Consider the following 13766-nt stretch of genomic DNA (forward strand, 5'->3'; position numbering starts at 1 on the left):
CCGAGTTTTGATCGCCAAGCCCGTAAATCTAGCGCCGACCAGCCGCCGAGCGGAAATCAGAGCAAAGGTCGTGTAGTGTGAACCAGGCATAAGCTCTCCTGGTTGGTAATTATGGCATAAATGGGGCTTTTGAGAGATCAAAGCAAATTAAATAAATGGTTTGGAAAGGGATTCGAGCTTGTGAAACGTTCGAATCATCGCACCACAGTGATATCTAGTGTCCAATCAGTGATCTAACAGTAACATCGGTCTTAAAGATCACTGAAAGAAGTGTGTTTTGATAGTGGTATGAAACATCATTCCGTCATATAATGAGTGTCCTTGACACTGACCATATTTATTATACAATTCTATTATACAATCAGGGGAAGTGCTTATATACAGTAATTTGCAAAATAATAAGAGAATAATGAAAAAGAATGTGTTACTTTTTTCCATAGAAAATAGTTACATTGCTTCACATCTCTTTTAAAGTTTGTGGGGGTGTGGCAATGTCATAACATGTCATGTTGACACTAATCCCAGTTCTGGGATCAGTGATTAGATTTTCAGACTCTCATTTAGAAGCATTCTGGGGAACCCCCGATTCCTCGCCTCCCTCCTGCCTCCAGAGTTCCTGCCAGTTCCTCCTGCTTCCATCCCAGCCCTCTGGTTCTAATGTCGCTCCTCCCAAGCTCCTCCTGCTTCCACCCCAGCCCTCTGGTTCTCATGTCGCTCCTCCCAAGCTCCTCCTGCTTCCACCCCAGCCCTCTGGTTCTCATGTCGCTCCTCCCAAGCTCCTCCTGCTTCCATCCCAGCCCTCTGGTTCTAATGTCGCTCCTCCCAAGCTCCTCCTGCTTCCACCCCAGCCCCTGGGTTCCCATGTCACTCCTCCCAAGCTCCTCCGGCTTCCACCCCAGCCCCCTGGTTCCCATGTCACTCTTCCCAAGCTCCTCCGGCTTCCATCCCAGCTCTCTAGGTCCCTCTCTGCTCCTCTTGTGTTCCTCCTGCCCCTGAGTATTTTCATTTTGTGTTTTCAATAAATGTATTTGTTAAACTTATCTCTGTGTCTGTGGTGTGGTGTTTGTCTCGTGGTTCCTCTAAAACCTTTATTGGCTTAGTGTCAACTGTAACATCCACATGGCTAGTTTGGCAGAACCAATTAAACAAATATTATAAAACAGTGACATCTTGCTTATACTGTCACCTTATTTTGTTTTAGGATAGTAAGATGTAAAATAACAACAACAAACAAACTACAACAATAATCAGATCATCCCATAAATTAATGGTATTCTTAACCATGTCCCCATCGAGCAAGCTTGACAGTGACAGAAGCTTAGAGGCTGCACACAAGCCGATACAAGCAGCTTTTAATTATAATCAAATATTGTAGTAATTCATGGATTTTGAGCACAAATTCGAAGAATACATCATTCTACGTGTCCCAGTTTCTTCTCTGACTGTGGTGTATTTGAATTCTGACGTATTTGAATTCTGACAACAAGCCTAGTGTCAAATTACTGCAAAAACAGCAGGCAAATAGATGCAAAAGCAGGTGACACAGCTGTCAAATGTGTAAACCTTTTCCTTCAGCTCTAACAACTCTAAATATGGCATGCCTTTATAAGCCCTCTGAGATTGTGATTAGCATTAGAGTGTTTTGTACATGTACAACCCCAAAAAGTGATGTTGTGTTTCATTTGACTTTAATTTAATTGCAGACAGGATGAACCCAAGATATTTAATGTATTATGATTATGTGGTCCACTTTATTTCATTTGTTAATATACCTCCATTCCTGCATTTCAGGCCTGCAACATGTTCCATAAAAGTTGGTTTGTTTGTTTATTAGGATTTTAATGTCATGTTTTACACTTTGGTTACATTCATGACCAGTGGCGTCTCCTGCCAAATCTCTCAGGGGGCAATTGTTGCGATAATGGCCAAGATGACCCGTTCAATGGGTAAATTAAAGCTTAAATAATTAACATCTTAAGTCATCTGTCAGTTTGCCCTCACAAATAACTTTGAACATGGAGAGAGACCAGCTTTACCATTAATCACGAAATTAAGTAAAGCTTCACACTAACAATTTAATTCAGTCTTCATCAGATAACATTTTATTTTAAGTGCAGCAGATCCAGAATAAAGATTGGCATCAGGGCTGATGTGCAATGAATAAAGAAGTACAATTAAACAATTGGGGAGATACAATAAGTGCAATCACAATTCACAATTTAAAACTTACATTACTTACTTGTAATTTACTTGCAACTTATATGATTTTCCCCCCTTTGTAGATACTTGCTTGTTCAAATTTGGTCTGGGTGGCTTTAATTCTAAAGTTGCTAATTTATCCTGATTACTACGACGACTGAATGGCATTTTTCTCTTAATGACATGATGGAGTTTCTCCGAACCGAGGTGATGGTAGTCATGGTGAAGAGATCGCGACACCAGGTTACGTGCGATGCAAGCATGTAAGTGCGAGCCCTCCCGGAACTCATTCAGAATGTATTGCAGCGCCTGCAGTTCGAAAAAAAGAGCCTTAACATGAGAGTCTATGAGAGCGATCCGGGGCGATTTTTAATCAGACTGAAATCGCCCCAAAAGGCGCGGTACTGTACGGAACACAACTCGGCACTGATTGGACTACAATATTCCGAGGCAAGACAGACTCCAGAACAGTCACAGCTGTGATAGAAAAATTTCTTCCCTTTTGTCCTTTGGTGGTACGTCGCCCGATCGCCCTAAGGAATGACCCGCCCCTGTTCATGACAGGAATGGTAGTTACTCATTACACAAGATTCATCAGTTGACAAGTTTAACATCGAACACAGTCGTGGACAATTTTGTATCTCCAATTCACCTCACTTGCATGTTTTTGGACTGTGGGAGGAAACCGGAACTCTCGGAGGAAACCAACGCGGACACGGGGAGAACATGCAAACTCCACACAGAAAGGACCCTGACCGCCCCACCTGGAGATCGAACCCAGGACCTTCTTGCTGTGAGGCGACAGTGCTACCCACTTAGCCACCATTACATATGAAATCTTGGAAGGGATTTGCATATCTACAGTGCATGATATCAATAAACAATTCAAGGTATCTGGAAGATTTGTGATTTTGGTGTATAAAAAGGCAAGGACCCAAGCCTAAGCTGTATCACGAACTATCATTCATTAACAGCTGATATAACCACATGGATGAGATATTACTGTGGTACCTTAATACGGAGCACCATAATTCGGAGTTACATTCACAAACGCCACTTAAAACGTTACTGTACAAAAAAAAGCCTTATGTTAACATGTCTAGAAGCGGTGTTGAGTTCTCTGGGCTCAAAGGCTTCTGGGATGGACCCTCATACAATGGAAATGTGATGGCAATTCGGACGAATCACAATCCAGACCATCCAGACTGTTATCAGCAACAAGTCCAGAATCCAGGATTCATCATGGTATGGGGTGTGTCAGTGCCCTTGTCAAAGGTCATTTACACATCTGTGATGGCAGTATTATTTATATTTATTATTTCCCCCTTTTAGTAAATATGCCAGTTTTCATTCTTCTAGGAAGGCTCTTCACAAGACTTCAAAGTGTGTGGGAATTTGTGCCCATTCAGTCAAAGCAAGTATATTTTAGGCCATGTTGGATGATAAGACTGCATTCAACAAGGATCTGATTTCTGTTCCACAGATGTTCCTTATAGGTACCATGATGTTACTTGTGAAAACTTTGCATATAAAGACAACATTCAAGGCTGTGCAGCTGGATTTTGCATCCATTTGCCTGTTGTTAGTGATTTGATACCAGAAGATCTTCATGCTGAGGGTCAGACAAGGGCACAAGTTGACATCCCACACCTATGGGGGACATACAGTGCTGTAAAAAGATGAAGATTTAATTAAAACCTATTTTACCAATGTGAAAAAGTAAATGCCCCCCGAACCATTATAAGCTGCAATCAAATGTTTGTGATAACTGACCATGAGGCTTTTACATCACTGTAGAGAAATTTTTACCCCATTTTTACCCCAGAATTGTTTAAATTTTTTCTGTATTGAAAGGAGCAGATGCAGACCACATCTGCTGTGGGGTTCCCTATCTGCGGCAAAGTTTTAATGCCAAAAAAAAAAAAAAATACCCACACAGATTTCTAAACAAAATGGCTTCTACAGGCACAAGTCCAGATTTAGTGTGACCTTCTTTGGCACTAAGCACATCTTGAACTGTGCTTGAACTGGAAGAGACTGCCCTGAAGTTTTCTGAAGTAATGTTCTGGTATATTATACCAGACTTCTTTTAGCACTTCCCAGAGTTCTACTGTAGGTTTAGATTTAGTCTTTTATTTATTTCCCTATCCAGAACAATAATAATACTAATAATAAAATTTGAGCAATAATAATACTAATAATACAACTACTACTACTACTAATAATAATAATAATAATAATAATAATGATAATAATAATAACAACAACAATAATAATAACAATAATAATGCTAATAAAAATAATAAAAATAATAATAATAATAACGATGATAATGCTAATAAAAAAAAAATAATAATGATAATAATAATATGATAATAATTATAATAATGATAATGCCAATAAAAATAATAATGATAATAATAATAACAATAATAATGCTAATAAAAAATAATAATGATAATGCTAATAAAAAAAATAATTATGATAATAATAATAATAAAATAATAATGGTAATAATAACAATAATGATAATAATAATAATGATAATAATAACAGTCATAATAATAATAACAATAATAATAATATTAATATTAATAATAATAATAATGATAATAATAATTACAGCAATAATAATAATAATAATAATAATAATAATAATAATAATAATAATAATAAAAGAGTATAAAAAATAATGTATTTGAAGTGTGTAATATATAATACAGGTTAAAAAGAATTTACACAACACTGATTTCTGTTTTTATTAGTACTTCACATAATGTGACAACCTTGAAACTGAGGTTTGGATTTTCATAAATCTTTTAATTTTACATTTATTATGTTTAAATAAATACACCAAATGAATATATGTGCAATATAAACCTGATAACATAGCTTTAAGAAACACCATAATCATATTTAAACAGTTCTTTTTTTACACTATATTATCTAAAACTAGGTACCCAGTTTTCCAAAGACTTAGCTGCAAACAATCTTTATTTTAAACAAATAAATAAATCTTACTGTTTTACAGACTATCGTCTGTCTTTCCTGCCAAGATGCGCCTCCTTTTTCACGACATGAATTTGCATTTACATTCCCATTTATATTTGTGTACGGCTCTCTCAGTACATAGCATCAAGGAATCCTCAAAGAAGAAACACACAAACCAGAGATGAAGCCTGTTTATTACTTTTATCTCTTAGCAGCTCTTACTAGAGCAACTACTGGTCTGTCCTGGAAAAAATATATTTTTGTGGATGAAGCCCTCCCCTGGCTTGATGCTCAGGCATACTGCAGAAACAATTACGCGGATCTGGCATCTACTAAAAATGAAAGCGAACATAACGATATGGAAAAGGAAATAGGAACGCATTGTTCTGAAAATTGCTGGATTGGCCTTAGCAAGAAAAGTGTTGAAACCCACTACACTAAGTGGTCTGATGGAAGTTCATTGGCATTCAAAAAGTGGGACAATAATTGGCCATATATTCTGTCTGACGGGGATTGTGCGTTCACACACAATGATCAATGGGAAGAGAGTTCCTGTTCCACAGCTTTAAAGTTCATCTGCTACAAATGGGAACCCAATTTGGTCGTGGTACAGGAGATGAAGACCTGGCAGGAAGCCCTGGAGCACTGCAGGACACACTACATTGACCTGATAAGCCTGCCTTCAGAGTACGAGCTGTTAGCGGTCAAGAACAAGAGCATGGATGTTCAAACACCAACTGTATGGACTGCTCTGCGCTTTTTAGATGGTTCATGGTTCTGGGTAAACAAGGATTATCCCGGAAACTTGAGCTCACTGCCCTTGTGCCCAATCTGGCCTTTTCAGTGTGGAGCCAAAACTACGTCTAATCTGTTGGAGAGCAGAGACTGTGAGGAGAAAATGAACTTCATTTGCTACCACTACTAAAGGTAAGTTATCCAACTCCCAATAACGGTAGTAAACATCAACATGTAAAACATCTAGATCCTAACTGGTATCCATTCTGTTTATTTAGTTCCTTAAAGGTGGAAAATTTCACCGCAAACAAGACCTGGAATCATGGAAAATGAAAAAGACCCATCGAGCATCTTGATCTTTTGATTTAGAAAAAGTAATGTCTCTCTGCTAAACTATTTTATGAATATTTTTTTCCTTTAGTAAGGGATATTTTATATTGTCTATTGTTATCTATTATTCGAGACACTATGTGACCAAAATATTTGGACACCTGACCATGAACTTATCAGATATCCCAGTTCAAAAACAAATGCTATTAAAATAGAGTGACCTCTCTGTGATCCTCTCAGCTGGAACAACTGCCACTGTTCTGAAAAGGATTCTCACAAGTCTGGTCACTGATGTTGGTCAAGAAAGCTTCAGCTGATGTTCTAGTTCATTCCAAAGCTGTTCAGTGGGACTGAGGTCAGGGCTTTGTGCAGGACACTAAAGTATCTTTAAACTGATTTTTTCTTCATTTCCTTTATATAATTGATTTATTAAACCTGTTAGTAATTGTTGTAAATGTATTAACTAGAAGTGGTGTCCCAATACTTTTGGCCATATAGTGTATGTATGACTGAAATATATATCATATTAGCTGCTTTAAAGTACACACTATTGTACAAACAAAACATATTTTGTGTTTCTATTGTTCAGAGATGTTAAGCAATAAATAGTTAGTAAAAGAAAGCATTTAACTATGGGTTCCTAATTAATGATTTAATATTTATATAAATATTTAATTGTGTAGTCTGTTTTTAAAGTGTTTTTGAAGTAAGTAAAAATGTATTTTAATATTTATGTGTTCATTATTCACTATAATAAACTATCACAATGACAAAAATGTTCTCTCTTGTTGTCCGGCTATTGTGTCATCTATATACACCTTCCCCTGCATTGCCCTCATTTGAAATAAAGTCTTTAAATAAAAGAAATTACATTCTTCCAGCTTTAGAGCAACAGTTTAGGATGCCTTGACTGTGTGGCATCACGGAATCTAAAATAAAAAATCTTCTGATTGACTAAGAGGGAAAATACAGGCATGAGCAAGATCCATGAGCATCTAAAAAGTTAAACTGTTTAAGTAATAAAAAGCATCAAGGAAAAAAAAGTCCTTAAGATTAGGAATAATTGTATTTATAAAATACAGTAAATCTATGGGGATCCATATGAAGGTGTAATGTGGCTCACATGCTGAATAAAAGAGTCTTTTTGCATCATCAGTTTGGCCGAGAGTAGGGGCGCGGTGGCGCAGATTGTTTTGTCAGTCTCTCTTGATTAACAATCACATTGTCACTGTCTGATGAAAAACACATACAGTATCTCCACTTTTAGCAGTTTTCACTTTTTACATGTGTTGATTGTGGGTATAAATCTCTGTCTGTCCATAGCAGCGAATATCAAAATGACCAATGAAAAGATAAAAAATCATGCATCTCTTTAACGAGTATCTTCATTGGCTGCTAGATTAAGTGTGCTGATTTTGACCAGGTATAGTCTAGTATAGTGATATTAGACTCTGCTCGTGCTAAAACATGCATTCATACCGACAGTATTTAAAAGAACACACAACAGACGGTACAGGAAGTTGGACATGCTCTTTGGAATTCACCAAAAGAAATCTGCGTATGTTCCTGTTTGGTGTTAACAGTAAGTTAATTTTACACATTATGAAACCGACGGACTGATGACCTGATAAAGATATATATTTTTATTTCTGTGCTGAATTGTATCTAAATTGTGCCATCTGTGTTTGCTCTGTTACTATCAAGTGAAAAAGTTTTTTCCTTTTCCTGAAAAGTTGGGGTTTTGGAGATACATGTTTTGAATCAGACAGCGACGAAATGCATTTCGTAAGCCCTAATTCTTATCAAAAGGAAGTAAAGAGCAGACACCAGCTGTAAATTCACATTATGCGGCAGTTGATGGGGTAGGGTTCCGCTTCTGCAACTAGTTTTTTGCCAAATGTATTAAAGCCCCACACTCAGTACTTGGATTTATACTAATATCATTTTATCTTGATAACCCCTAATAATTGATATCTTTATGTGTTAACAAGCTTCTCACACCCCTTTTGTCAAATCTTTGCTTATCCTTCTTGTGCAAAATCTTCCAAATCATTGAGGTTTCTGCTTTCTTAGAATCCCATTCAAGATTTTCTACAGGATTTAAACCTGGAGACTAAGAAGAGCCACTTTAGTAAATTCCAGGACTCGTGTCTTTACTATATTTTGTTGATGTGAAAGTGTGCTTCAGGGCAGTGATAGCTCAGTGGTTAAGGTACTGGACTAGTAAACAGAAGGTTGCCGGTTCAAGCCCTGCTACCACCAAGTTGCCACTGTTGGGTCCCTGAGCAAGGCCCTTAACCCACAGTTGCTCATTGTGTTCAGGTCATTGTGTATGTCACTTTGGACAAAAGCGTCTGCTGAAAATGTAAATGTGCTTGGGGTCAGTGTCTTGCTGAAAAGTCCAATTATGTTCAAGGTTTAATTTCACCACAGAAAGCAAAACATTCCCACTCTAAATGTCTTGGTATTTCTGTACATTCAAGTCATAGATACAGTATATCCCAATAACATACACCAATCGGGCATAACATTCTGATCACCTTTCTAACTGACTGTTCTGCGGCGATGCAGCTCCATATGCAACAAACTGTGATGCTTTGTGTATTCTGACACCTTTCTATCAGAACCAGCATTAACTTCTTCATCAATTTGAGCTACAGTAGCTCGTCTGTTGGATCGGACCACATGGGCCAGCCTTCGCTCCCCACGGGCATCAGTGAGCCTTGTTTGCCCATGACCCTGTCGCCGGTTTACCACTGTTCCTTCCTTGAACCACTTTTGATAGATACTGACCACTGCAGACCATGAACACCTCACAAGAGCTACAGTTTTGAAGAAGCTCTCACCCAGTCGTCTAGCCATCACATTTTGGCCCATGTTTACTTGCTGCCTAATATATCCCACTCACTAACAGGTGCCGTGATGAAGAGATAATCAGTTTTATTCACTTCACAGTGTCAGTGCTCATAATGTTATGCCCGGTCGGTGTATAACCACTGAATTTTGGCAGAATTAACAAAGAAACTTTTACTCCGACATATAAAAACATTTCTTGTAAATATGGCCATGGGTGTTCCTGTCTGTCTACTATGTTGCTGCTAGAATCTGACATACCTGAACTTGGGTGGAAATCAGAATGTATCCATAGCTCTTGTTGGAACTTGTTTGCACTTGCGCATTAATATGTTTAACCACTGATCTAACTTACGAGCGCAGATCACAAATTCGCCAAACCTGCTTGCTTGCAGTCTGTCACACATCTCACATCATTTAGCTACCAAATCTCTTGCTGTTTTATAACAAGTGACGAATTTGCATATACTGTAGGTCAAATGGAAATGTAGGGGAGAAAAAGTAAAAGGTGACAAAAATTTCTCAAGTAAAGTACAGATAGAGCGGTACCTTGTAACTTATTGTCCCCTAAACTCAAAATCTTTGTCAATACATTTGTACCCCTAAACCCAACGTTTCGCTTAAATTCACCGTGCTCGGCTTGAGTGGTGCGGTAAAACGTCATGCGACGAATCTGCATTTGTGTGGAATAACCGTCAAATTCACTCTGAAAGCTCCACATGTATCTGTGTTTATCTGGATTTATCTCCTGTTTCACTTTAAAACTTGTGTTACAACTCGAGGTTCTGAGAAATTGTAAGAATCAGCTTTTCCGAGAGTCTAAAATGCTTATTGTTAAAAAAAATAAATAATGTAACTTAATGTATTAACAGAACGACATTGAAACACTAAACCTCTCTTAATTATTGCTGCTCCTCCAGTAGTTCTCTCCAGTAATTAAGAAGCATAAGAAAACAATAAAGAAGTAAAGGTAAAGAGCAGGTTTTACAATTGTATTTCAGTGTTTTTATATTATATTTGTGTTTTTTCAGTGTATAAGTGTCAAAAACAACCTCATTATTTTACTTTAGCCTTAGATACAGTATATGCAGTTCCACAAAACCATGAAATGCATTAACAGGCTTCCCATACATCCTTATGGAAAAAAATACCTTAAAACTCAACGCCACTTCCAGAACCAATTGATGTTGAGTTTTAAGGTACTACTGTACTTAAAAAAAAAAATACTTAAGTACTATAACGAAGTATTATCACCACTACCAGTAACAGAAGATAACCATAATTTATCAGCATAATATAGTATTTTTCTGTCAAGCTGTGGAAATCCAGCTCGATCATTCCATTACAAGTCCAGTTAGTATCCATGAACATCGTAATAATGATTGTAAGTTAATGTATCTGTTTTCATGATAACACTTTTTTTTATTAAACTGCTTAAACTGCTCATACTTATTTTGAGTAATAAAACGTGGTTCATCCTAAACTTGCTTAGGCTAAGTTCATACTACATGGTTTTATCCCTGATTCCAGCTTTAGAGCAACGAAATCTAAAATAAACATTCATGAATACTCTGCTAATAGCTTCCTCCTCTGGAAAATCTTCTGACTGACTAAGAGGGAAGTTACAGACCAGATCCATGAGCTTCACATCTAAAAGTTAAACTGTTTATGGAAAGCCTGTTTAGCAGGTTTTATTTTTTATTGATTTTTATCTAGTCAGCGATTTTTCGAAATTCGAAAATTTCGAATTTCGAAAAATATCTAGTATGCTCAATATCTGGACCTGTTTCTATTCCAATACCTCAGCAAACACACAAGCTTTGCAGCATTTGTACATTTATCATTCATGCCAAACCATGGTATCAATGTTTTCATTGCAAAAGTATTTATGTACCTCAGACTTTTATCTCATGGACAAATCCATGTCACTTTATGTCCATGTCATGCCACTTTAAAAGTTGGGTAGTGTGTCTGTGTCAGTGTTGCCCCTCTACATTATAAGATTTCCCAAGTACCTCCTGCTACTAGTCCAGTACCTTAACCACTAGGCTACAACTGCCATTTTATAATGTACTGTAAAGCATTTACATTGTTTGTTTTTGCTATATATAATTATATTTGTTATATACAAATATGTTTACACTGTAATGGATCTGTTTGTTGGCTTTTTCTTTATTGTTTAGTTTGTTGTAAAATTTAACCTGCAATAATTTTAATAGTAAAAATTTTTATAATTTATGACGTTTTCTATTTAATGTTCAACTAAATAGCCTAGCATTGCTTATTACTACAGGACTTAACTGTATGGATTTATGATATATAGTTGTAAGCTAAATGTAGCTCATTTATTTACTTAATAATTAGATAATGAAACAATAATAAAATGCTAATAAATATAAAATGTTCTATATATAATTTTCTATTTTTTTTTGTTTAAAGTAAATGTTCTATTATTTATTTTTATTTTATAATGTCCTATTATATTTGTATCCACAATTTAAATAATGAATCATCAATTTCTGCCGTCCTGTAATTTTAAGAATGTGGGTCTGTGTATTTTTGGTCATTTATTTCTTATTTTCAGAACCAATATTGAAAAATGAGAAAACGGGACGGTTTTAATTGCAAGATCAGAGAATCAAATAACAAACAAATTAATTTGCAATTTAAACATTTCTTATCACTTTAGTATGTAAATGTGCAAAAGTGCACATGCTGACATGCATATATTTGCTTTATAAAGAGCAGAAAAATTGGGCAGGAGTGTTAAGAAGATAGAACAAAAAAAATAAAAGTAATAATAACATGACGATGCATTCCTCCGCTGTTCTTGTTTATTTGACATGCATATTTTCTCTGTCTGTAAAAAACTGTGGACCAGTTTTATAGTCTGATCGGACATTCACCTGATGTTCAAGTTTCTTTCGTCTCGTTCTTGGCCAACATACATCCAAAAATTAATAAAATTACACAAACTGACTGTGCAGTAAACAAGGAACAAACGACAATGAAATAATTTTAATGTGAGTATCAGATGCATTAAAGGCTGTAATAGTTACTCAGCAACTCGCAATGTTGCCAAAATCTAAATAATGGGTAAAGTAGTAAATCATAGAATGTAAAAAATCTACAAATCTAAAAATGTAAATTTAATATGATAAAGATTGTAGTAGTTACATAAAGGGGTGGTTTCCCGGACAGGGTTTAACTTAAGCCAGGAGTAGGCCTTAATCTGGAATAGTAAATCCTGTCTTTAAAAAAAGACTTTCTGAAACACAGATTAACTACTGATTACTACCACCTGGACTATGGAGTCCCAGACTAGCTTAATTTAAAACCACCTGTGCTAGTCTGAATTAGGTGGAGCAAAGCTGCCTACAAAACATGAAATAGATCCAGAAACGCTTACAACTGATTGAAGTGGAGAAGCAAACACAAGTATAACCATGGCAGTAGAGAAGTGACTGCGATCAAAAAATTTTAGAAAAAGTTGGGACAGTATGGAAAATGCAAATAAAATAAAAACACACAGTTTCTTACATTTACTTTAACTTTTATTTTATTGCAGACAGGATGAAAACAAGTTTGAACCCAAATTCATGTTTTGTCTGCTCAACTAATTTTATTTCTTAATAAACCTCCATTCCTGCATTTCAGGCCTGCAACACTTTCCAAAAAAGTTGGGATGGGGGCAATTTAGGGCTAGTATTTTGTTTGTTTATTAGGATTATCATGTTGTGTTTTACACTTTGGTTACATTCATGACAGGAATGGTAGTTACTCATTACACAAGGTTCATCAGTTCACAAGTTTATATTGAACACAATCATGGACAATTTAGTGTCTCCAATTCACCTCACTTGCACGTCTTTGGAAACCGGAGCACCCGGAAAGAACCCACGCAGACACGGGGAGAACATGCAAACTCTACACAGAAAGGCGATCAAACCTAGGACCTTGCTGTGAGGCGACAGTGCTACCCACTTAGCCACAGTGCCACCCTTTAGGGCTAGTAAAGAGGTGAAAAAACTAAATAATGATGTGATTCCAAACAAGTGATGTCAACAGATGATTGCAGAATCCAGGAAAGTAAAGTCTTTAATGAAAGTCTTTGTTTGTCCACAAATGTGTGAGAAAATGATTGAAATGTTTAAAAACAATGAACCTCAAAGAAAGATTGAAAAGGATTTGCATGTTCTCCCTCTACAGTGCACAATATCATTAAACAATTTAATTTTAATCTGAAGGAATTTCAGTGTGAAAAGGCAGAGGGTGCAAGCTTAAGCTGAACACTCATGATCTTCCATCCCTCAGATGGCATCAACAACCACCACTCAACAACAGCTGATAGAACCACATGGGCAGGGGATTGCAAAAAAAAAGCCTTGGGTTAACCATGTCCAGAAGCGGCGTTGACTTCTCAGGGTTCAGAGAAATCTAGAATGGACCATCACACAGTGGGAATGTGTATTGTGGTCAGATGAATCATCATTCCAAGTCTTTTTTTGGAAAAAAGCCAGGGTCTGTCATGGTATGGGAGTGTGTCAGTGCCAGGGTCTGTCATGGTATAAGAGTGTGTCAGTACGAGGGTGTGTCATGGTATGGGAGTGTGTCAGTGCCAGGGTATGGAAAATGCAAATAAAATGAAAACACACAGT

This window comes from Trichomycterus rosablanca, chromosome 1 (assembly GCF_030014385.1).
Source record: "Trichomycterus rosablanca isolate fTriRos1 chromosome 1, fTriRos1.hap1, whole genome shotgun sequence".
NCBI classification, from domain to species: domain Eukaryota; kingdom Metazoa; phylum Chordata; class Actinopteri; order Siluriformes; family Trichomycteridae; genus Trichomycterus; species Trichomycterus rosablanca.